Raw genomic sequence first — 22383 nt, forward strand, 5'->3', positions numbered from 1 at the left:
AGTGGGGGCCTGCTGGAGGCTGCCCCTGCACTGCTGGGGGGTGGGGGTGGTGGTAGACATGAGTGGGGGCCTGGTGGAGGGTGACCCTGCACTGCCGGGGGGTGGGGGTGGTGGGAGACATGAGTGGGGGCCTGGTGGAGGGTGACCCTGCACTGCCGGGGGGTGGGGGTGGTGGGAGACATGAGTGGGGGCCTGGTGGAGGGTGACTCTGCACTGCCGGGGGGTGGGGGTGGTGGGAGACATGAGTGGGGGCCTGGTGGGGGCTGGCCATGGTGGCAGGGGGGTGGGGGTGGTGGGAGACATGAGTGGGGGCCTGGTGGAGGGTGACCCTGGATGCTGGGGGGTGGGGGTGCAGGGGGACATGAGTGGGGGCCTGGTGGAGGGTGACCCTGCACTGCCGGGGGGTGGGGGTGGTGGTAGACATGAGTGGGGGCCTGGTGGAGGCTGCCCCTGCACTGCTGGGGGGTGGGGGTGGTGGTAGACATGAGTGGGGGCCTGCTGGAGGGTGACCCTGCACTGCCGGGGGGTGGGGGTGGTGGGAGACATGAGTGGGGGCCTGGTGGAGGGTGACCCTGCACTGCCGGGGGGTGGGGGTGGTGGGAGACATGAGTGGGGGCCTGGTGGGGGCTGGCCCTGGTGGCAAGGGGGTGGGGGTGGTGGGAGACATGAGTGGGGGCCTAGTGGAGGGTGACCCTGGATGCTGGGGGGTGGGGGTGCAGGGGGACATGAGTGGGGGCCTGGTGGAGGGTGACCCTGCACTGCCGGGGGGTGGGGGTGGTGGGAGACATGAGTGGGGGCCTGGTGGAGGGTGACCCTGCACTGCCGGGGTATGGGGGTGGTGGGAGACATGAGTGGGGCCTGCTGGAGGGTGACCCTGCACTGCCGGAGGGTGGGGGTGGTGGGAGACATGAGTGGGGGCCTGGTGGAGGCTGCCCCTGCACTGCTGGGGGGTGGGGGTGGTGGGAGACATGAGTGGGGGCCTGCTGGAGGCTGCCCCTGGTGGCTGGGGGGTGGGGGTGGTGGGACATATGAGTGGGGGCCTGGTGGAGGCTGCCCCTGGTGGCTGGGGGGTGGGGGTGGTGGTAGACATGAGTGGGGGCCTGGTGGAGGCTGCCCCTGCACTGCTGGGGGGTGGGGGTGGTGGTAGACATGAGTGCGGGCCTGGTGGAGGGTGACCCTGCACTGCCGGGGGGTGGGGGTGGTGGGAGACATGAGTGGGGGCCTGGTGGAGGGTGACCCTGCACTGCCGGGGGGTGGGGGTGGTGGGAGACATGAGTGGGGGCCTGGTGGGGTGGGGGTGGTGGGAGACATGAGTGGGGGCCTGGTGGGGGCTGGCCATGGTGGCAGGGGCGTGGGGGTGGTGGGAGACATGAGTGGGGGCCTGGTGGAGGGTGACCCTGGATGCTGGGGGGTGGGGGTGCAGGGGGACATGAGTGGGGGCCTGGTGGAGGGTGACCCTGCACTGCCGGGGGGTGGGGGTGGTCAGAGACATGAGTGGGGGCCTGGTGGAGGGTGACCCTGCACTGCCGGGGGGTGGGGGTGGTGGGAGACATGAGTGGGGGCCTGGTGGAGGGTGACCCTGCACTGCCGGCGGGTGGGGGTGGTGGGAGACATGAGTGGGGGCATGGTGGGGGCTGGCCATGGTGGCAGGGGGGTGGGGGTGGTGGGAGACATGAGTGGGGGCCTGGTGGAGGGTGACCCTGGATGCTGGGGGGTGGGGGTGCAGGGGGACATGAGTGGGGGCCTGTTGGAGGGTGACCCTGCACTGCTGGGGGGTGGGGGTGGTGGGAGACATGAGTGGGGGCCTGCTGGAGGCTGCCCCTGGTGGCTGGGGGGTGGGAGTGGTGGGACACATGAGTGGGGGCCTGGTGGAGGCTGCCCCTGGTGGCTGGGGGGTGGGGGTGGTGGTAGACATGAGTGGGGGCCTGCTGGAGGCTGCCCCTGCACTGCTGGGGGGTGGGGGTGCAGGGGGACATGAGTGGGGGCCTGCTGGAGGCTGCCCCTGCACTGCTGGGGGTGGGGGTGCAGGGGGACATGAGTGGGGGCCTGCTGGAGGCTGCCCCTGGTGGCTGTGGGGTGGGGGTGGTGGTAGACATGAGTGGGGGCCTGCTGGAGGCTGCCCCTGCACTGCTGGGGGGTGGGGGTGCAGGGGAACATGAGTGGGGGCCTGCTGGAGGCTGCCCCTGCACTGCTGGGGGGTGGGGGTGGTGGTAGACATGAGTGGGGGCCTGGTGGAGGCTGCCCCTGCACTGCTGGGGGGTGGGGGTGGTGGGAGACATGAGTGGGGGCCTGCTGGAGGCTGCCCCTGGTGGCTGGGGGGTGGGGGTGGTGGGACATATGAGTGGGGGCCTGGTGGAGGCTGCCCCTGGTGGCTGGGGGGTGGGGGTGGTGGTAGACATGAGTGGGGGCCTGGTGGATGCTGCCCCTGCACTGCTGGGGGGTGGTGGTAGACATGAGTGCGGGCCTGGTGGAGGGTGACCCTGCACTGCCGGGGGGTGGGGGTGGTGGGAGACATGAGTGGGGGCCTGGTGGAGGGTGACCCTGCACTGCCGGGGGGTGGGGGTGGTGGGAGACATGAGTGGGGGCCTGGTGGAGGGTGACCCTGCACTGCCGGGGGGTGGGGGTGGTGGGAGACATGAGTGGGGGCCTGGTGGGGGCTGGCCATGGTGGCAGGGGGGTGGGGGTGGTGGGAGACATGAGTGGGGGCCTGGTGGAGGGTGACCCTGGATGCTGGGGGGTGGGGGTGCAGGGGGACATGAGTGGGGGCCTGGTGGAGGGTGACCCTGCACTGCCGGGGGGTGGGGGTGGTCAGAGACATGAGTGGGGGCCTGGTGGAGGGTGACCCTGCACTGCCGGGGGGTGGGGGTGGTGGGAGACATGAGTGGGGGCCTGGTGGAGGGTGACCCTGCACTGCCGGCGGGTGGGGGTGGTGGGAGACATGAGTGGGGGCATGGTGGGGGCTGGCCATGGTGGCAGGGGGGTGGGGGTGGTGGGAGACATGAGTGGGGGCCTGGTGGAGGGTGACCCTGGATGCTGGGGGGTGGGGGTGCAGGGCGACATGAGTGGGGGCCTGGTGGAGGGTGACCCTGCACTGCTGGGGGGTGGGGGTGGTGGGAGACATGAGTGGGGGCCTGCTGGAGGCTGCCCCTGGTGGCTGGGGGGTGGGAGTGGTGGGACACATGAGTGGGGGCCTGGTGGAGGCTGCCCCTGGTGGCTGGGGGGTGGGGGTGGTGGTAGACATGAGTGGGGGCCTGCTGGAGGCTGCCCCTGCACTGCTGGGGGGTGGGGGTGCAGGGGGACATGAGTGGGGGCCTGCTGGAGGCTGCCCCTGCACTGCTGGGGGGGTGGGGGTGCAGGGGGACATGAGTGGGGGCCTGCTGGAGGCTGCCCCTGGTGGCTGTGGGGTGGGGGTGGTGGTAGACATGAGTGGGGGCCTGCTGGAGGCTGCCCCTGCACTGCTGGGGGGTGGGGGTGCAGGGGGACATGAGTGGGGGCCTGCTGGAGGCTGCCCCTGCACTGCTGGGGGGTGGGGGTGGTGGTAGACATGAGTGGGGGCCTGGTGGAGGGTGACCCTCCACTGCCTGGGGGTGGGGGTGGTGGGAGACATGAGTGGGGGCCTGGTGGAGGGTGACCCTGCACTGCCGGGGGGTGGGGGTGGTGGGAGACATGAGTGGGGGCCTGGTGGAGGGTGACCCTGCACTGCCGGGGGGTGGGGGTGGTGGGAGACATGAGTGGGGGCCTGGTGGGGGCTGGCCATGGTGGCAGGGGGGTGGGGGTGGTGGAAGACATGAGTGGGGGCCTGGTGGAGGGTGACCCTGGATGCTGGGGGGTGGGGGTGCAGGGGGACATGAGTGGGGGCCTGGTGGAGGGTGACCCTGGATGCTGGAGGGTGGGGGTGCAGGGGGACATGAGTGGGGGCCTGGTGGAGGGTGACCCTGCACTGCTGGGGGGTGGGGGTGGTGGGAGACATGAGTGGGGGCCTGCTGGAGGCTGCCCCTGCACTGCTGGGGGTGGGGGTGCAGGGGGACATGAGTGGGGGCCTGGTGGAGGCTGCCCCTGGTGGCTGGGGGGTGGGGGTGGTGGTAGACATGAGTGGGGGCCTGCTGGAGGCTGCCCCTGCACTGCTGGGGGGTGGGGGTGCAGGGGGACATGAGTGGGGGCCTGCTGGAGGCTGCCCGTGCACTGCTGGGGGGTGGGGGTGGTGGGAGACATGAGTGGGGGCCTGCTGGAGGCTGCCCCTGGTGGCTGGGGGGTGGGGGTGGTGGGACACATGAGTGGGGGCCTGGTGGAGGCTGCCCCTGGTGGCTGGGGGATGGGGGTGGTGGTAGACATGAGTGGGGGCCTGCTGGAGGCTGCCCCTGCACTGCTGGGGGGTGGGGGTGGTGGGAGACATGCATTGTTAATCAGTAGTGCAAGGTGACATGTGGGTTGGCTGGGGGGCATGCCCATGGTGAATGGGCTGCCTGTGGGACATGAGCAGGGGTGCAGGGTAGTCCCCCGTGGTGTGGGCTGCCTGCAGGGGCCGTGGAGGTTGTGGAGCGTACACCTGGGAGGACCCACACGGCCAATTCACGTGTAGTACTCCCCAGAACCCCTGAAATACACATTCCCTGCTGGTATCGCGTGTGGAACTTCCTGCGCACCCCTGAAATACACGTACCCTGCTCGCACTGGGACTATCGCGTGTGGTACTTCCCGCGCACCACTGAAATACACGTACCCTGCTCGCACTGGGACTATCGCGTGTGGAACTTCCCGCGCACCCCTGAAATACACGTACCCTGCTCGCACTGGGACTATCGCGTGTGGAACTTCCCGCGCACCCCTGAAATACACGTACCCTGCTCGCACTGGGACTATCGCGTGTGGAACTTGCCGCCCACCCCTGAAATACACGTACCCTGCTCGCACTGGGACTATCGCGTGTGGAACTTCCCGCGCACCCCTGAAATACACGTACCCTGCTCGCACTGGGACAATCGCGTGTGCTACTTCACGCGAACCCCTGTAATACACGTAGCACGCTCCCCCAGGCCCGATCGCGTGAGAAAGTTCACGCTAACCCCTGAAATACACGTAGCCCGCTCCCCCAGGCCCGATCGCTTGAGAAAGTTCACGCGAACCCCTGAAATACACGTAGCCCGCTCCCCCAGGCCCGATCGCGTGAGGAAGTTCACGCGAACCCCTGTAATACACATAGCCCGCTCCCCCAGGCCCGATCGCGTGAAGAAATTCACGGGAACCCCTGAAATACACGTAGCCCGCTCCCCCAGGCCCGATCGCGTGAGTAAGTTCACGCGAACCCCTGTAATACACGTAGCACGCTCCCCCAGGCCCGATCGCGTGAGAAACTTCACGCGAACCCCGGAAATACACGTACCCTGCTGAAATCGCGTGTGGAACTTCCCGCGCACCCCTGAAATTCACATACCTTGCTCGCACTGGCCCAATCGCGTCTGGAACTTCCCGCGCACCCCTGAAATACACGTTCCCCGCTTGGCGTTTGCTGTTTGCCAGCCCGGTGAACTGGTCCAGGGTTAGCGCAGCCCTTTGCGATGATTTAGCGATTTTGATGGCTTTTCCTTGCGCGAGGGCGTTCTTCGGGGCGTTACTGGCGCTGCTGCAAGGTCGCTGCGATTCTCTGCGCCACGGCTGGTTTGGGAGCCTAAAATCCATGAATACGCTGTGCGCGGAAATCGGTTTTAGCGCACGTGCCTGGCGCAGACAATCGCACGCGGACACTCTGCGCCAGCCGCTTGCGACACTTTTCTGCGAAATTCTATGAATTACCCTCCAAATCTGTTCATTTAGTATGCGCTGTGCATTTTACGATCACTATGGCTACTGGGAGTTGTAGTGCCTTAATGAGTCTATCTGTAACGCTTACCTTATCTCTGCGGGAGCGTTGTGCTTCACTGACTTTATGGATGCTGCTAGGATCTTGCTGAGAGTGGTAGGAACCCTGCAGTAGTGGAGAGAGAGAGAGAGAGAGAGGGATGAATTCCTGGTGAACTAGAACCTCCTACTCCTTCCAGCGAACCCTTAACCTCACCTGTGGATGGTAATTAGGGGGCTCTCTGTCCTGCTGTCTAGCAGGTGCGCAAGACGTTGATGAGGCGGTTGCAGTCTGAGTGCTGGAGAATGGAACTGCTTACACTGCTGAGAATGAGAGGCCTCATCTTGGTGAGTATCTTTAGTTTCTTATTGGATTCTTAGCTGCTCTGGTTAATTCTTTATTTTTCTATCTCCTTACTTGCAGGCTGAGCAAACAAGGCAATCTGGAGTGAAGCAGGGCTACGGAGCACCCGCGAAGGCTTAGGAAACTTAGGTAAGTCTGAGCACACTACTTAGAATAGCGCAACGCAGTAACGGAACACACGTGGGATCCTCGAAGCATGGAGGAGTCCGTGGAATGCTGCGATAAGTCTGCACGTGTTGAACTTTCTTATAAATGCACGATCACAAGTTGCTTAAGATTACCTTGTCTTTCAAGTTCACACAGAATTCAGAGATCGCACCCAGCGGAAAGCACGGGCACCTCAGGAAGTATTGCAGAACTTGAGTGTGGAATTCAAAGACGGAACCTGCAGTGAGGAAAATCTGCTGCGGATCATGTCGGGTAAGTATAGTTTGGTTGTCTGTGGATTTCTTGTAATTTCAGAAGTCTCTAACGTGTCTTCTATTCTTTCTTTTCAGGTCTGGGAACTGGAGCGCCAGTAAGCGTTGTGCTGCTGTGAGCGGTGACAATGCAAAGCACGTGCGAAGGCGCGGACGGGGCTTAAGTAAGCCTCCACGCCCAAAGACTAGTCTCCATGCATACCAGCCAGAGGCTCACTGTGCCGCCATCTTGGGGGTACACCAGCCCCTGTATCTCTATGGAACTTGCTAATGCTTGGGTAATAAACTGAAGCTCTTTGGGATGTCAATGTGATCTTGGTTTCTCTACAATAGCAAACAGGTCATGCTCCAAAGGGTCATATAACAGCCCAAGACAATACTTGTGGATGTCTCAATTGCAAACGCGGCAGCTGGCAAAGATTGTTCGCAAGGGAAGTGTCCTCTCATAACTGGGTCTAAAATCCCATTGTACTATGCTAAAGGTTTGTACCCCAAGGTTGTCCTTTGTGTAATCACTGCTGTCATTACTGACCCATTTGTGTGTGAAAACAAATACATTGCCTCACCATAATTGGGAATCCGTACAACGGGGGCTGTAGAAATTGCTTTTTTCAGCTCCTCAAATCCTTCCTCCATTTCTTCGGTCCATTCTAGTTTTGTTTTACCAACTTGTGCTTTCTTTAATGCTTGCAAAAGTGTCCTTGTGTCCATGCTGTAATCAAACATCCAGGCTCTAACATAATTGCACAAACCCATAAACGGTTGCATCTGTCTCACTGCATTTGGTTTTGATGTTTTCATGATTGCCTCAGCTCTCTCAGGAGTCACTTTCTTTCCTTCATGTGAAATCAACTGGCCTATGTATAACACCTCTTATTGACAAGACTGACATTTCTCCTTGTCCACCTTATATCCTTTGTCTGATAAAATAGTCATCAGTTGGATAGAGTCCTGCCTACATTCATCCTCTGTTTTCCGGCAAATCAATAGGTCATCTATGTACTGTATCACGACACTTTTAAGATCGATATAACCCAGATGTATCTGTAGGACTCTGTTTAATTTAATCTGATTTAATTTTGCATTTTTATATAGCGCTAAAAAACCCTAAGGTATCTGAGCGCTGCTTATTATTATCCACGGTGTGAGGTGCTCATTTATCGACCTCAGAAGGATGAAAGGCTGAGTTTGGCCCTGCTGGAATTCGAATCTGCATCAACAGGCTCTGCACAGATGTCAAAACGAGCCCTCTACTTGCTGTGCTATCAGATCAATTAAAGATCAATGGGGAGGCAAATAAGTATGTTTTAGTCTTTTTTGGTGAAATGTAAAGGAAGTCAAGTTTTGTGAGTCTTTTTACAACGGCATCGAGAAAAATGCTTTTTTCAAATCGATCACCATGAAGTATTGAGCTTCTACTGGGATACTGCACAATATAGTTGCAGGATTAGGAACTAAAGGAAACTCAGCATCTACAATCTGGTTAAGAGGTCTCAAATCCTGGATGAATCTCCATGACCCTCCTTTTGATTTTTTTATCGGATACACCGCGCTACTGCACAATGATTCTGATGGCACCAGAATCCCCTGATTCATCAGTGCTGAAATCGTCTGAAATATACTTTCATCCATTTCTCGAGACATGGGGTACTGTTTTGCTCGGGGAAAATTGCTCCTGGCTTAAGCTTTATCTTAACCTCCCCCATCCCCTTCAATAAACCTACGCCATAGGGGCCTGTGGTCCATAGGGCAATCAGCACCTGTTCAAGATCTTCCTGATAAAATGCTGGTTGTTGCTGCATTATCAAGCAAAACAAAAGATGGGTAAACCTCTACTTCGCTGACAAAGAGGAAGTAACAAATGTAGTGAACAGAGAGTGTGTCAGCGGAAACAAAATTCAAGTTAAAGTGGTGACCGGCAATGGGTTGGGGAGAGAGGGGGCCCCCGAAATTCGGAATCACAGATCAGACCATATAAACCAAACAATAATTGAAAAACATGAATATTTTATTTAAATTCCATTTGTTAAAACATACATATTAAATTTTAAATTTTGTTACGAGCTCATCTCTAAATAGCAGCATATTGTTGTAGAATAAAGTGCATAGTGAAACAAAGTGCCAATATAGAACCAGACTGAAAATTCAGTCAGTATTAACTTCATGTTGCCAAGCTGTCTGAACCTCAAGTCGGCTGAAGAGGGTCACCCGGCTGGTGGTCAGAGGCTATGGCCGCATTTAACAATATAGAGAAAACCCCAAAAATATGTGGACAAGGCAATGGTAGTTCCTAATTAGAAAAAGGGGTGCCTTCTCCCTTCTGCGTGGCTCTCGTCCAGTCTGCTGTTTCTGCTATCGCCCATTTTTGCAGGTCGGCCCACCAGCCCTCCTTCGAGGGGCCTTCGCTCTTGTTCCATGCCATCGCTATACGGCGCTTCGCTAATATTGTCATCAAGTCTTTCATTTTTGCCACGTGTGACATCTGCCGGTCTCCCCTCGGGAACAGGCCCAGAATATAAGATGCCGGCGACCCAGCTGGCATGTGAATTTCTGCCGTCATCGCCCTTTCCTTTACCATGTTCCAGAAGTCTATTATCTTCGGGCACGACCAGAACATGTGCAGCATGTCGGCTTGTTCTTCTTTGCAACGCGGGCAGCACCGGGTCTGCCCATCTCCCATCCTCGACATTCTCTTGGGGGTTAGATATGCTCTGTGTACTATATAAATTTGCAGTTGCCTGAACCTGGAGTTCCTGGAGACTTTTTTCGTGTACAGGAGGATCCTGTTCCATTCCCCATCTGTGAAGGGTTGTCGAAGTTCCTCCTCCCATTTCGCTCGTGCTTTCAGTATCTTTTTATTGGTGGTCCCCAGTAGTTGCTCATAGAGTCTGGACACGGTGTGTCCCCCTTCAGAAACATCGTACCATGCATCCAACGCTCCTTCGGTGTCCTCTGTCTCTGGCATGGTGTCCCACCTTTTCTTTATTGCTTGCACTAGGCTATTGTACAGGATGAATTGGCCTTTGTGTACATCCTGTTCGTCCACCAGGGTCTGGAATTCGACCCATTGTCCTTCATGCCACAAGTCCCCTATTTGGGCTATTCCTTTGTCCTCCCACTGTGTCCTGTACGTGGTCAGGCTCGCCACTCGGGCATCAACTAATCCCGCCTGGGGATCTGTCTTGAGCAGGGGTCTTGCGTGCCTTGTGTCTTCCAGGCTCTTTTCCACAATGTTCGGCCTAACTGGGCCATGTTGGGGAGGTCTTTGGCTTGGGCGGCTTTTAGCCATAGGAGTTCTCTCAGGTAATATTGCCGGAGTGTTGGCTGGAAAAGTATTGCATCTATGGAAATCTCTTCCCCCAGCCATCGTACCACAAATTGGAGTTGTGCTGCTAAGTAATAGTACTCGAAGTCCGGGACCTTGATGCCCTCCCACTCGTAGCCCCTTTGTAATGTGTTTAGTGCCACCCTGTTTCTCCCTCCTCCCCACAAGAAGGTTCTCGCCATGGTGTGCAGGTGTTTGAAGAAGGCCCCTGGTATATTGTAAGGGATGTTTGTGAAGTAATATAGAAGTCGAGGCAGGACCGTCATCTTTAATAAGGCTGCTCGGCCTATCATACCCAACGGTAGAGTCTGCCAGAATTTCATGGCGTTCCTGATTTTGTCTAGGGCTGCTTGCGTGTTGCCTATATGTGTTTCCGTGGTGTCGTGATAAATATCCACTCCCAGGTATTTGAAGGTGGTCGGGGTCCATTTGATGCTCAGGCGTGGCAGTTGGTCTGCCGGCATTGTGCGCAGGCCGGCCAGGGGGAACAGTAAGGATTTTTCTCTGTTAATCACAATTCCTGATAACCTACCGAATGCGCTCAGCGCTTCTAGCAGGTCCTGCAGGTGGGTGCGTGGGTCTTGTACGTAAAGCAATATATCGTCCACGTATATCGATATCTGGTGTGTTTCCCCGTCTATCTCTATGCCCGTGTCTTTGTAGTCCATTCTTAGGAAGGCCCCGAACGGTTCCAGAGCCAAAATATATAGCATTGGGGACAGGGGGCACCCCTGCTTCGTACCTCTCTCTATGCCCCATTCCCTGGATAGATGTCTACCTGTCTTGACCCTTGCTCTCGGGTCTTTGTAAAGTATCTTTATCCAACGTAGAAACCCCTGACCTATCCCAAAATGGGCGAGCGCCCCCAGGAGCCAATCCCAACCCACCGAATTGAACGCTTTAATTGCATCTAGCGAAACTATAGCTCACTCCCACTTCTCCTGGTTCGTTCTATCGATGACATAGTGGAGTCTTCGAAGGTTCCATGACGTGTTTCGTTCCGGTACGTACCCTGTCTGGTCCGTATGGATCAGGGTGGGTATCACCCTCTTAAGGCAGTTAGCTAACGCCGCTGTCAGGATCTTGGAGTCCTGATTTATCAGGGAGATCGGTCTATAAGACCCACATTCGAGAGGTGGTTTACCTGGTTTAAGGATCAGGACTATTATGGATTCCGACATACTGTTCGGGAGCCTTCTCGTCTCATATGCCTCTTCCAATGTTTCCAGCAGCCTCGGAGCCAGGACATCCCTGTACTGTTTATAAAATTCCCCCGGCAACCCGCCGGGCCCTGGAGACTTCCCTGTCGGCAGTTGGGTGATCACCTCCGCCAATTCCTCCGCAGTGAGGGGAGCGTCCAGCATTCGGGCCTGCTCCTCCGTTAGTTGTGGGAGCCTAATTTCCACAAGGGCTTCCTCCAGGTCCCCCTCCTCCGCTTCCTGGACCCTGGAGTATAAGTCCTCGTAAAATTGCGAGAACACCTTATTTATACCCTCCTGGGTCCTTATCACCTCCCCTTCCCTGTTCCAAATTGCGTTGATCGGTTCCCACTTGGTCTCCTGTTTGGTTAGCCAGGCCAGGAGTCTACTAGGCTTATCCCTCTCTGCGTGCAGCTTCTGTATGTATTTCCCGTAGTCAAAACGCCCTAGTCTATCCCAGGTCGCTGCATATTGTTGTCGCAGAGTGGTAAGGTTGCTATGTTCTGCTCCTCTCTCCCCCGCCTGCCCCTCAGCCTTTTCAATTTTCCTTTCTAGTTCGTCCAGTTGTGCTAGGGTTTCCCGCCTGAGTCCTCCCATCTTCCCCATTGCCTCTCCCCTGACCACCACCTTGAAGGCCTCCCAGACCGTCCCCGTGCTATCCACACTACCCATGTTATGCTCGAAGTAATCATCTATTGTGTTTTGGATGTGTTCCTGGAAGTTCCCTTTCAAGTAGTGCTTCTGCCCTTAGCCTCCATGTGGCTATGGGGGCTCCCCTGTGTGTATGTGCCCATGTGACTCTCAAGGGGACGTGGTCAGATAGGATCCGTGCGTGTATATGTGCCTCAGTGAACTCTCCCAGTGTTTCTTTGCCCGTAAGAAGGTAATCTATCCGTGTGAATGTCTTGTGTGGAGCACTGTAATGCGTTTATCCCCTTTCTTCCCCATGTACCTTTCTCCAGATGTCCTCGAGCTCGAGCTGGTCCAGCAACTGCCGTAGCGCCCTTGCTGGTGGCGCTGCTCTTTTATGCTTGTCGTCCGACCTGTCCAGCCGAGGGTCCAATGTGCAGTTGTGATCTCCGGCCCAGATTATCGTAGCGTTCCTGTACGGGGCCAGCCGGGGTGGGAGCGACCTAAAGAAGGCCGTTGCGTCATGGTTGGGGGCGTAGGTATTCACCAGGCACACCTCCCGGTTCGCCAACATCCCAGGGACAATCAGGACCCGGCCCTCGGCGTCCTTTTCTTGATTGATGAGCTGGAATGGGATGCCGGGGGCAATCCAGGTCGTCACCCCTCTTGCGTAATTGGAGTATGTTGAGCTATACATCTGACCTCCCCATTTTTTTGTTACCTTGGCTTGTTTTTGTGCCGTTAGGTGTGTCTCTTGCAACATTGCAATGTGGGCTCTCGCTTTGTTCAACCAGGTATAAATCCTCAGCCTCTTGACATATGCGTTCAGCCCTCTTACGTTCCACGTGACGATCCTTAAGTCATCTCGATCTTTGTGGGGTTTAGCGCTAGTGGCCTGCTCTTTCCCATGGGCTCGCTTGCTGTCATATTCTCCTGGTATGTCGCTGTTGGGGATTTATATCCCGTCCCCTGCTTGTCGGATTGTAGATGATTAGTTTGTCCTCCTTCCCAAGTTGCTCCTGCTGCCATTGGCTTCATTTCGCTGTCGACAGTCTTTCTCCGTGCTCTCCGCCAGTCCCCTACGTTTAGGAACTGTCCCATGTAATTATCTATCGTGCCATCTCCCTGTTTACGCCAACCGTTGTGTCCGTTTCCTCCTGTGCCTTCTTCCTGCATGCTTAACCTTAACCTTCGAACTTCAACTGTTAACCACAACAACAACAAACGCCCAGCCTCCCTCCCCCCGCTCGGGCCCCGCCGCACTCCAGGTACTTCCTTCCTCTCCTCCGGTGTACTTGTCGCGGCGTAGTGTCTCAAAACTGACACTGCAAACATTGTTTCTACTGGGGTTTCTACTGTGGATCTTGGCGGTTCCACTTCCCAAAGTCTGTGCTCCCATTGAGAGTCTCTAATTTAGGCCTTTGAACTTTTCGGCTATTGATTTTCCTGCTCTGTCACGTCCCAGCAGGGTGTCTCTGTTGTCTTCTTGCTGCGGTTTCGGGCATGCGTATCATGCTTAGTCTCACTCTCTACCACGCCGGTGGGTGTTCCTGTTCCGCTCATTCCCCACCCCCAGCTGCGGGATCCCCCGTTAGTCCATCCACTCTTGGGCATCCGTCGTTGTCTCAAAGATCTGTGTCTTCCCGTCCTGCAGGACTTTAAGTTTGGCTGGGTACAGCAGCATAAATCTCACACCTGCGGCCCAGAGGCACTCTTTGGTCTGCCAGAACTGGGCTCTCTGTCTTTGCACCAGTGCCGTGTAGTCTGGGTATATTGTTATCCTGGCCCCATTTCGCGTTATGTTTCCACCTTCTCTTGAAAACGTCAGGATTTTTTCCCTGTCTTTAAAGTTCATGATCTTTGCGATCATTGGTCTCGGTGGTGCCCCTGGGCGAGGCTTCTTAGTTAGCGCTCGGTGTGCTCACTCTACTGTGAAACCCTGAGACAGGGTCCCTGCTCCGACCTCTTGGATCAGGAGGTTCTCTACATAGTTCGTGGGGTCTCTGCCTTCCTCCCCACTATGCGTACATTGTTGCGCCGAGCCCTGCCCTCCGCGTCCTCGGCTCTGCGTTCTAGTGTACTGATTCTCTCCAGCGCCTCTGACATTTGCGATCGGGAGGTGGTCATGTCCGCTGTATTGCTCTGTACTTGTTGTTCCACCGTTGTTATCTTCTCCGCTAAGTTCCTCGTGTCCTGTCTGAGGAGCCCCACGTCCACGATCACTGCGTCCAGCTTGCCTTCAATCGACGTCTTCAGTGCTTCTATGGCCTCTAGAATACTGCCTTCCACCTGTCTGATCTCTCCCTGCGTGGCGTATGGCTCTGGCGCATCCTTCTCATCTGCTCCAGGCTGCTGATCGTCACCTTTGCGGGCGAATGACTCCATGACTGTCTGCCTCCCCCTACCACCTTTTTGCTTGTCTGGCATATCGGCGCCGGCTGCTCCGTGCCTGCGTGTGGATCTTGCTCGTTCTGGATCTACTTCGAGCTACTATGGGTTTGTTCGCAGGTTCTCCCTTTTTTTTATTTTGTTGTGCTCCCTCTCACGGTTTCCTGCTATGGGCGGTCTCTCCCCGTCCTCTCCCAGCGTTGTTCAACCGCCGTGGATCTGCGGTACTGCTATCATACGCACCCGTGGGTGTGTTGCTGTCGTCTCACCGTGGGGTAATATTCCCTCTGGCTATTGCTCCTGCCTTGATGTCGTAGGAGGAGACTAGCCGCCCATGGGGGCCCTTTCCTCGATCGTGTTACAGCCTAGATGTGAGGTTTGTGGCGTCTGTAGGAGGCCTTTTACTACCGCCCTGGGTGCTGCTTGAGTGAGTGATATTCTCCCATTGGGGTCAGTCTCCGTGTATGCCTCCACTGGCCCCCTCTCTAGCCGCTTCGTTGATGGCCGCCACCCGTTCCGATATTTTCAAGGAGGGGATTGGCCACCCTCGGGGTAGTGTCACTCTCCGTGGTGCAGTCCGTGGATTCCCGCTTCCCTTGCTTGGCGGTCGGCGCTGGCCGTCCGGGCGCAGCCCTGGTATGGTTGTGTTTCACCTCCCGAGCTCGGTAGGCCTCCGCCTTGCCTCCGGGTCTGGAGCCCGACGCCTCTCGGTCTCGGGGTCCCCCGCTGCTCCGCCGCGTCCTCGTGACGCTCTGGTCGTTGGCCTCCACTCTGGTGCAGCTGCTCTCGATCGCGCTGGTGAGAGAGGGGCTCCCGGGCCCTGGACCGATCTGTGCTGTCGCCCGCCCCGGCTCAGCGCCCTGGCTCAGCGCAGCGGCGCGGAATGCTGTCACGGGCTTCTCTTCTCTTCCGCTGAAGCCGGCACCCCACACCTCCGCCTCTGGTGCAGCTGCTCTCGATCGCGCTGGTGAGAGGGGGGCTCCCGGGCCCCGGACCGATCTGCGCTGTCGCCCGCCCCGGCTCAGCGCCCTGGCTCAGCGCGGCGGCGCGGAATGCTGTCGCGGGCTTCTCTTCTCTTCCGCTGAAGCCGGCAGCCCACACCTCCACCTCTGGGGTGGTTTCCTAGCCTTGCCTGGGCTTGATGCTGGTCGTCAGTCCTCCCGAGCTCTGTCTTCCGCCGTCAGCGCTTCTTCGCATCGCAGGGTGCGGGCGGCGGTCTCAGTGAGGCGCGCCCGCCATTTTGTTGACGGCGCCGCGAGTCTCGCGCTCTTCAATTTCTCCGTTTTCACCCTTCCGGCCTCCGATTTTTCCTGGGTCTTCCCCTGTACGTGCTCTGGACTCTCCGGTGCCTCTTCCCAGTGTTTGTTCGGCCTGCCAACGATTATTTCAGCCTTATGTCAGGATCAGTTGTCGGATCGAGTGGGAGCTCCTCTGAATCAGCTCACGCTTGCATGGCCGCCAAGCCACGCCCCCCCGCTTCCCTCATTAATATACTAAATACAAACTACTCCTCCTTCATCATCGATGAGAAGTGTATACAAGTAGCCAAAGAAGTAAAAACCTTAGGTATTTACCTTGACTCCACCTTATCATTCTCCAAACAAGTAAATTCCCTAGCCTCATCAACAGCTTACACATGTAAACTAATCAGAGCAGGAAAACAATTCTTATCTCAGCACAGTTGTCTAACATTAGCCAGAGCCCTAATCATCTCCAAACTAGACTACTGTAATGCATTGTACATAGGAGCTACTAAATCTACCATTAACAAAATTCAGATACAGCAAAACAATGCCCTCCGAGCCGCTTTGAACATCCCCAAGACAGAACACATAAATGGCTTTCCACCCACGAGAAAATCAGACTCAAAACTGCATCCCTCACATACAAATCACTTTATAATAAAGCCCCACAATACTTAAAGGACAGATTCACCAGAACACATTCCACTAGACAAACAAGACTAGCCAACACCAATTGCCTCCAAGTACCCCGATTTAAACTCGCCACCATAGGCGGCGCTAGCTTCCCAGTCAAAGCTGCTCAATTGTGGAATGAACTACCTATCACTGCGAGGCTCGAACAATCTTTTACCAAATTCAGGCAAAATGTGATCAACTGGTTGACGACAACAAATGTTAAATGAATGCATGAACTTGTTCCCACCTGCCTGTTACCTGCCACATGTATTACTCGCCTGTAACCTATGACCAGTGTAACCTGTAACCTGTAACTGTACTCTAAGCTGTACATTTTCTTACCTTCTGCACCCTTATACCCCAGGGTCCGGCGCACATAATAAATACTAAACAAACAATGGCCCTCATTACGACCCTTGCGGAAAGCGACTGACCGGACCGCCACAGCGTAAATAGCGTTTCCGCCATTGCACGAAGGAGCAAAGTGCGGCCCATTCCGACCCATCGGGCACGAGCACCACGGCATGGCGGAAGTGCAAAGTCCGCGATGGCGGAAATGACCCCAAAACGGCCCACACCGCCGCCGTACGGCGCCCCAGGTGCAATACCGCCACCCCTCTTAGCGGTCACCGCAGTGTGCGCCTACCGGAAAGTACGGTGGCCGGAAATATACGGAAACGGAAGTTAAAACACGGGCCCGGAACGGGAAACATCCCGGCGTACACCTATAAATACACTAAAACCACACAACCACTAAAAACACTACCCTGAGACACACCCCACCCCGTCAACCACCCTAGCGAAACCAAGAAAAATGGGAAAAGTAGCGAAGAAAGCGTGCGACCGCAAGCGGCAGGTCCACTTCTCCCGTGAGGAACTCACCGTGCTAACAGAGACCCTCCAGGAGAATGCTGCCGTCGTCTTCTCCACGCAAATGACCAGGACAGCACTTGCAAACAAGAAGGCCATATGGGCTCTGGTGGCACAGCGGGTAAGTGCGGTGGGGACCGCACCCCGCACCCCACAGCAATGCCGCAAGCGATGGGACGACCTGCGGATACGCGTCCGCAGCATACTCTCTGCCAACCGCAACATTGCCACAGCCACCGGGGGAGGTCCTGAATCACCCATCAAGTTGACCCCCTGGGAAGAAATCTGTGCCTCCACCATCGGAATGGAGAGCATAGAGGGAGTCGGAGGGATGGAGAAAGGAGTGCAGACATCCGAAGATTCAGGTAGGTGGGCCAGATAAAACAATCCACACAGTCCATCCATGTGAAGTACCATGCGTCCACATAGTGCAACAGAAACACATGTCCAGGAGAACGTCCACACACATCGGCCTGATAGCGCACGTTAAAAACCACAATAAATACATAAATAATTAAAAACCCCTAAAACACGCACTACACGTGCAGCAGGCACACCCTAACTGCAGGCTGCCAAACAACTGCACCCTCACTCCACACACAAATGAAAGCACCTCCAAGGCCCCGACCCAAATCACCCTCAGGTACCACCCCAATGCATGTGATACAATGCCATTCCAATTCCCACAGATCCATCAATAACCCTCGCCCTCCTTTACTCCACCACAGGGTCCGATCCAAACGACGAGCTACAGGACACCCCTACCAGCACACCTGCAAAGAGGGCCAAGACCAACGGCCAAAGACCCTCCACCTCAGCTGCACGCATCAAGACACGGCAGCAGCACAAATCAGGTGGCAGCACAGAGGAGGGAACATCAACAGGCACCCCAGCAGCCAGCATGCCCACAACACCACCACCACAGGTCCCCCCAATGGATGCCACAGAAGGCACTGCCTCTGGTGGCAGCAGCACCATAGGTGACACCCCATTGATGGCAGCATGCTCGGACACAGAAAACGGGGATGCCGAAGTCAGATCCATCCATGACCTGTCCCAATCCCCCTGTCTGTCCCATCCCGTACAACATGAGGATACCACGCAGGGGCACCCACAAGGCGACGACTGGCCATCCCCCCCAAGCCCTGTGGCAAGGCAACATGAGGACAACAGCCCCTCTGCGACACCCCCGCAAATGGCCATGGCCCAGCAGAGGCAACAGTCCCTCGACCAGTTGATCGAACAACAGCAGCAACTGGCCACACTCCTCAAGGACCATGCCGATGAATGTGGGGGCACCAAGGCAGACATAGAAACATCAACTGAGACACTTAGGGCAGAAATGGAGAGAGGCACAGAGACGCTAAGGTCACAAATTGAGAGAAGCACCGAGAGCCTGAGGGGGGAACTGCATGCGACGTCCAAAGACGTATGTGCCGAACTTGCCGCAGTGCGCCGTGTGCTCACTGAGCTCTCGCAAACCCTTAGGGACATGCATGGACGTGAGCAGGCAGACACATCATCCGTTGCAAGTTCCGTCCAGGGCAGCCCCCAACGTAGATCTGGGAGGACCCGGCGCTCCACAGGCAGGGGTGCCCCTGATACCCGCAGAGGGGGCATGCAATAGCGACAGCCCACTGACAATGAGCATCTTTGAACACTGGTGTTCGGGGGGGAGGTAGGAGGGTGGAGGGGGTGTGTTGGGCTCACTTGGGTGGCGGGTCGATAGGGTGTTCAACATGATATCACATATGCCATAAACAGTGCACGATCAACCAATGAGATGTGTGGACATTGATCTTTGTGTACTAGGCCATCATAGGCGTACAGTCCATTTTGTGCATGTTCCAGACACACACAGTGCCACGTGTCCCGTGTCCATGTATCAGCCACCAGGCATGAGTGCTAGAAGCATACATCAATGAGATGCTGACGAATGTCACGGGCCTCCGGTGCCTCGCAGACTCCTTGAGGTGCTGCCACATCCCCACCCTCATCATGACCATCATCCGGTGCTTGCAGTTCTGCGTCAGGGGGCATGGGCACATTTCTACGTACGCACATGTTGTGGAGCATGACACATGCCATCACCATCTTTGCAACCTTCTCATGGCGGTACAGGAGTGCCCCGCCAGACCTGCTGAGGCAGCGGAAACGGCCCTTCAGTAGGCCGAATGCCTGCTCAATGACTACACGGGTACGTGAGTGGGCATGGTTGTAGTCCTCCTCATGCTGGTCCCGTGGGTTCCGGACTGGTGTGAGGAGCCATCTCTTCAGTGGATATCCAGCATCACCTGTATGTGGACGAGAAACGTAGGATGTGGAATGCCATTGATACGTACGCACACCCCCCCCCCCTTCCTGCCAGTACATTGCCAAATCACATACCCCACATCATCATGCATGCAATGAGACTCACCGAGTAGCCAGGATCTGTTCCCTGCGTGTCGCTCCATGTAGCGTGGTATGGTAGAGTTCCTCAAGACCATGGAATCATGGGTTGATCCAGGGAATCGGGCACAACAATGCGTAAAGATCCTGTTGGAGTCACACACCATTTGTACATTCAGGGAATGAAATTGTTTTCGGTTGCGGTACTGGGCCTCCATGGCATGTGGGACGACCAATTCAACATGGGTGCAGTCGATGGCACCAATGCAACCCGGTATGCCGGCAAGTGCATGGAATCCCACTTTTGTGTTGGTTATTTCCTGCTCCGAGCGTGGTAGAGAGATGTAGTCGTCTGCGTGCTGCAGGAGGGCATCGAGCACTTGCAATAGTGTCCGTGAGAACAGTGGCTGAGAAATGCCATGCAACTGTCCGACTGTGTGCTGGTAGGTGCCTGTGGCCAGGAAGTGGAGTACAGACACCACCTTCAGTAGGGGTGGGATGGCGGTTGGGCTATCTATCATGCTGACTAGGTCAGCCTGTGTCATGTCCACAATGGCGGCTATGGTGTCCCGGTCCAGACGGTAGAGGGTGTGGATCTGCTCATCAGTGAGGTTGAACGGATGTGCTCGGAGGCGTGGGATTGCGGGCTGCCTGCGTGGTGGTAGTGGCTGTGCTGCTGGGCCTTGCTGGCCCTGCCTTGGCCTCCTCCTCCTCCTGCGTCTCCTCCGTGCGGCTGGTTGTAGTTGTTGTTCGTCTTCTTCTTGGAGTCGGAGCACTTGCAGTGCTATCAGGTCCCCCAGGGCCAACATCGCGAGTCCTGCCGGTAGCATTTCGGTGTGGTTGTGGGAGGAGCCTGGGTGTGCAATTTATGTGTTTCCAGGCTGTATGGCCTCCACCTGTGGTGATTGATTCCACCTGTGCAAACTGCTCTCCCCTTTGGCCGAGCATGTCCCGCGCACAACGCTGCAAATCGGGTAATTGTATCTTGCTATTGCATTCATGTATTTGTACCCGATGGCCGTGTAAGATTGGTTGATATGTTCATTCTGCTGTGGTCCCATTGTTTCCCATACTATCTGTGCAGTCGCGAACGGACTTGTGAAGGGTCAGTGGAACGTAGTACTCGAGTAACGGTGGGCCCTCATGCATCACTGTACCGAGTTGCAACGACGGGCGTGGCTTCCCATTTGTGGGTGAAGGCAGTTGCCATTTTCACACACAGCCGCACTCGATGGAATAATTAGTGATTTCAAACGGCCACAGATGCCTTCTCGACGTGATGTTGCAAATGAGGAATTCGAAGGGCGGCGCTTTCGGTTTCCAGCTAGCGGCGAGGAGATGCCCACAGGTCTGACTGCAAATATAACGTTCTATTGTTCTATGTCCTTGAGACAGGGCCCATGGCGAGGGAGCAATGATTGATATGAATAGTTTGGGATGCGCAATAGCTACGTGGGCGATGAGGTCGGCCATTCCCAAATACATGTTACTTCACAACACTGGATTTACGGGCTGGGGCACTGTGGATTTAGCAGGCTGCATTACGCACAGACTCAATGGATGTTTCTAATGTCATGTGAGTAATTATTCAGGCGTTTTGATCCCGGGATGAGGGAATGATGAATGGATGCATGGGCAGGTGATTTGATGCAGAGTTTGCCATGTACAGGGCTTCTTGGGATCTATCCGCCTCCCCTACGCTATGTGATGCAGGGCTGCCATAGTGGGACCATCGTCTATCTGGCCTTGTTGAGCTCTCCCTGTCTCGACGCGCACTCAGCCACTTGTGTCCATGCACGTTAACATTCCCATCTGATGGATTCTGTTATGGCAGACGCATGCACAGGTACACTCGTTCGTGATGGTGTTTACACCTAGGTATAGATGGTTATGAGTCGCAAGTGGCTTTGGGGTGGTGATGATCCTTTGGAGTGGGCTAGCATGCATATGGCTGTGGATTTCGTGTGCTCATTGAAGTGAGTTGTTCGAATGTAGTTCTGATGGCCATTCTGTTCTTGTTCTTTTCTTTTGGTTGACAGGTATCTCCTCCCCTTTTGCCACTGCCATCTGTATGCCACTCCTGCAGATGGATTTTACTCCCGACACCTGCTGCTTCGTGTTAATCGGTGGAGCAGCATTACGATCTTATGGGACGATCGCCAGTGGCCCACATGCCCTTACGCAGTACTGGTGGCTCGGAGCAACATTTCGGCCTTTCAGCTGGACTAGTGCCTCCCCATTGGGACGGCCCTGCGGTTGTGTGCGCTTCCATGTTGCCTTTTCGTACGTGAATGTGGCTCTGTGTACCATGATGGAACAGGGCGTCACACAAGTAGTGGCTGGTCATTTCTTGCGGATGCAGCCCACAATGGTGAAATGTGTTTTGGAGTTCATGGCCTGATGGCTGTATGGGCTTGGTGATTTTGTTGTGCATTAAATTTCTATTCTGATTTGGCCCGTGTAGCATTTTTCTTTGCAAGTGATGTGGCATGTGCCTATTTGTGGGGCGATGTATTGTGAGGAGATCTGCATTGGGTTCCTGCATCGGGGTTTAGTTGCGTGGTACTGTACTGGGCGCGTTTGCCTACTGAGCCCGTGAGGTCAGGGATGGGGGCTGCCTATATGACAGTTTGAATGTTGTCATGCTCAGGGGCGGGGGATTGGGTTTTGTGTAACAGATGGCGGTCAGCCAGGTGGACTGGTGGAATGATGTGATTTTCGGAATGTTGCTGGGCACAGGTGCCTGTGTTTGCGTGCGTTTCTTGGTGGGGGACTGTGGTCATGTCCATTGGGATGGCTTCTGTATTCGTGCCATCTGTGCCCTGCAGCTCCCATTGGCACCTCTTGTGTTGCTTTTGTTCGTTGGCATGCATGGGTGCTTTGTACATTTCAATGGTTGCATTGTGACTTCTTTGCACCTACAGGGAGTTGTACTTTGTGGGCAGGGAGCGGTGTACAGGCACTCAGTGGGGCCGTTTACGGTTGATTCGCGATGCCGTACTTCTCGCCATGGCGGAATGGTCCATTCCGCCATGCCTGATGG

The sequence above is a fragment of the Ambystoma mexicanum genome, chromosome 8, assembly GCF_040938575.1.
Source record: "Ambystoma mexicanum isolate Mex_15411 chromosome 8, UKY_AmexF1_1, whole genome shotgun sequence".
NCBI lineage: Eukaryota > Metazoa > Chordata > Amphibia > Caudata > Ambystomatidae > Ambystoma > Ambystoma mexicanum.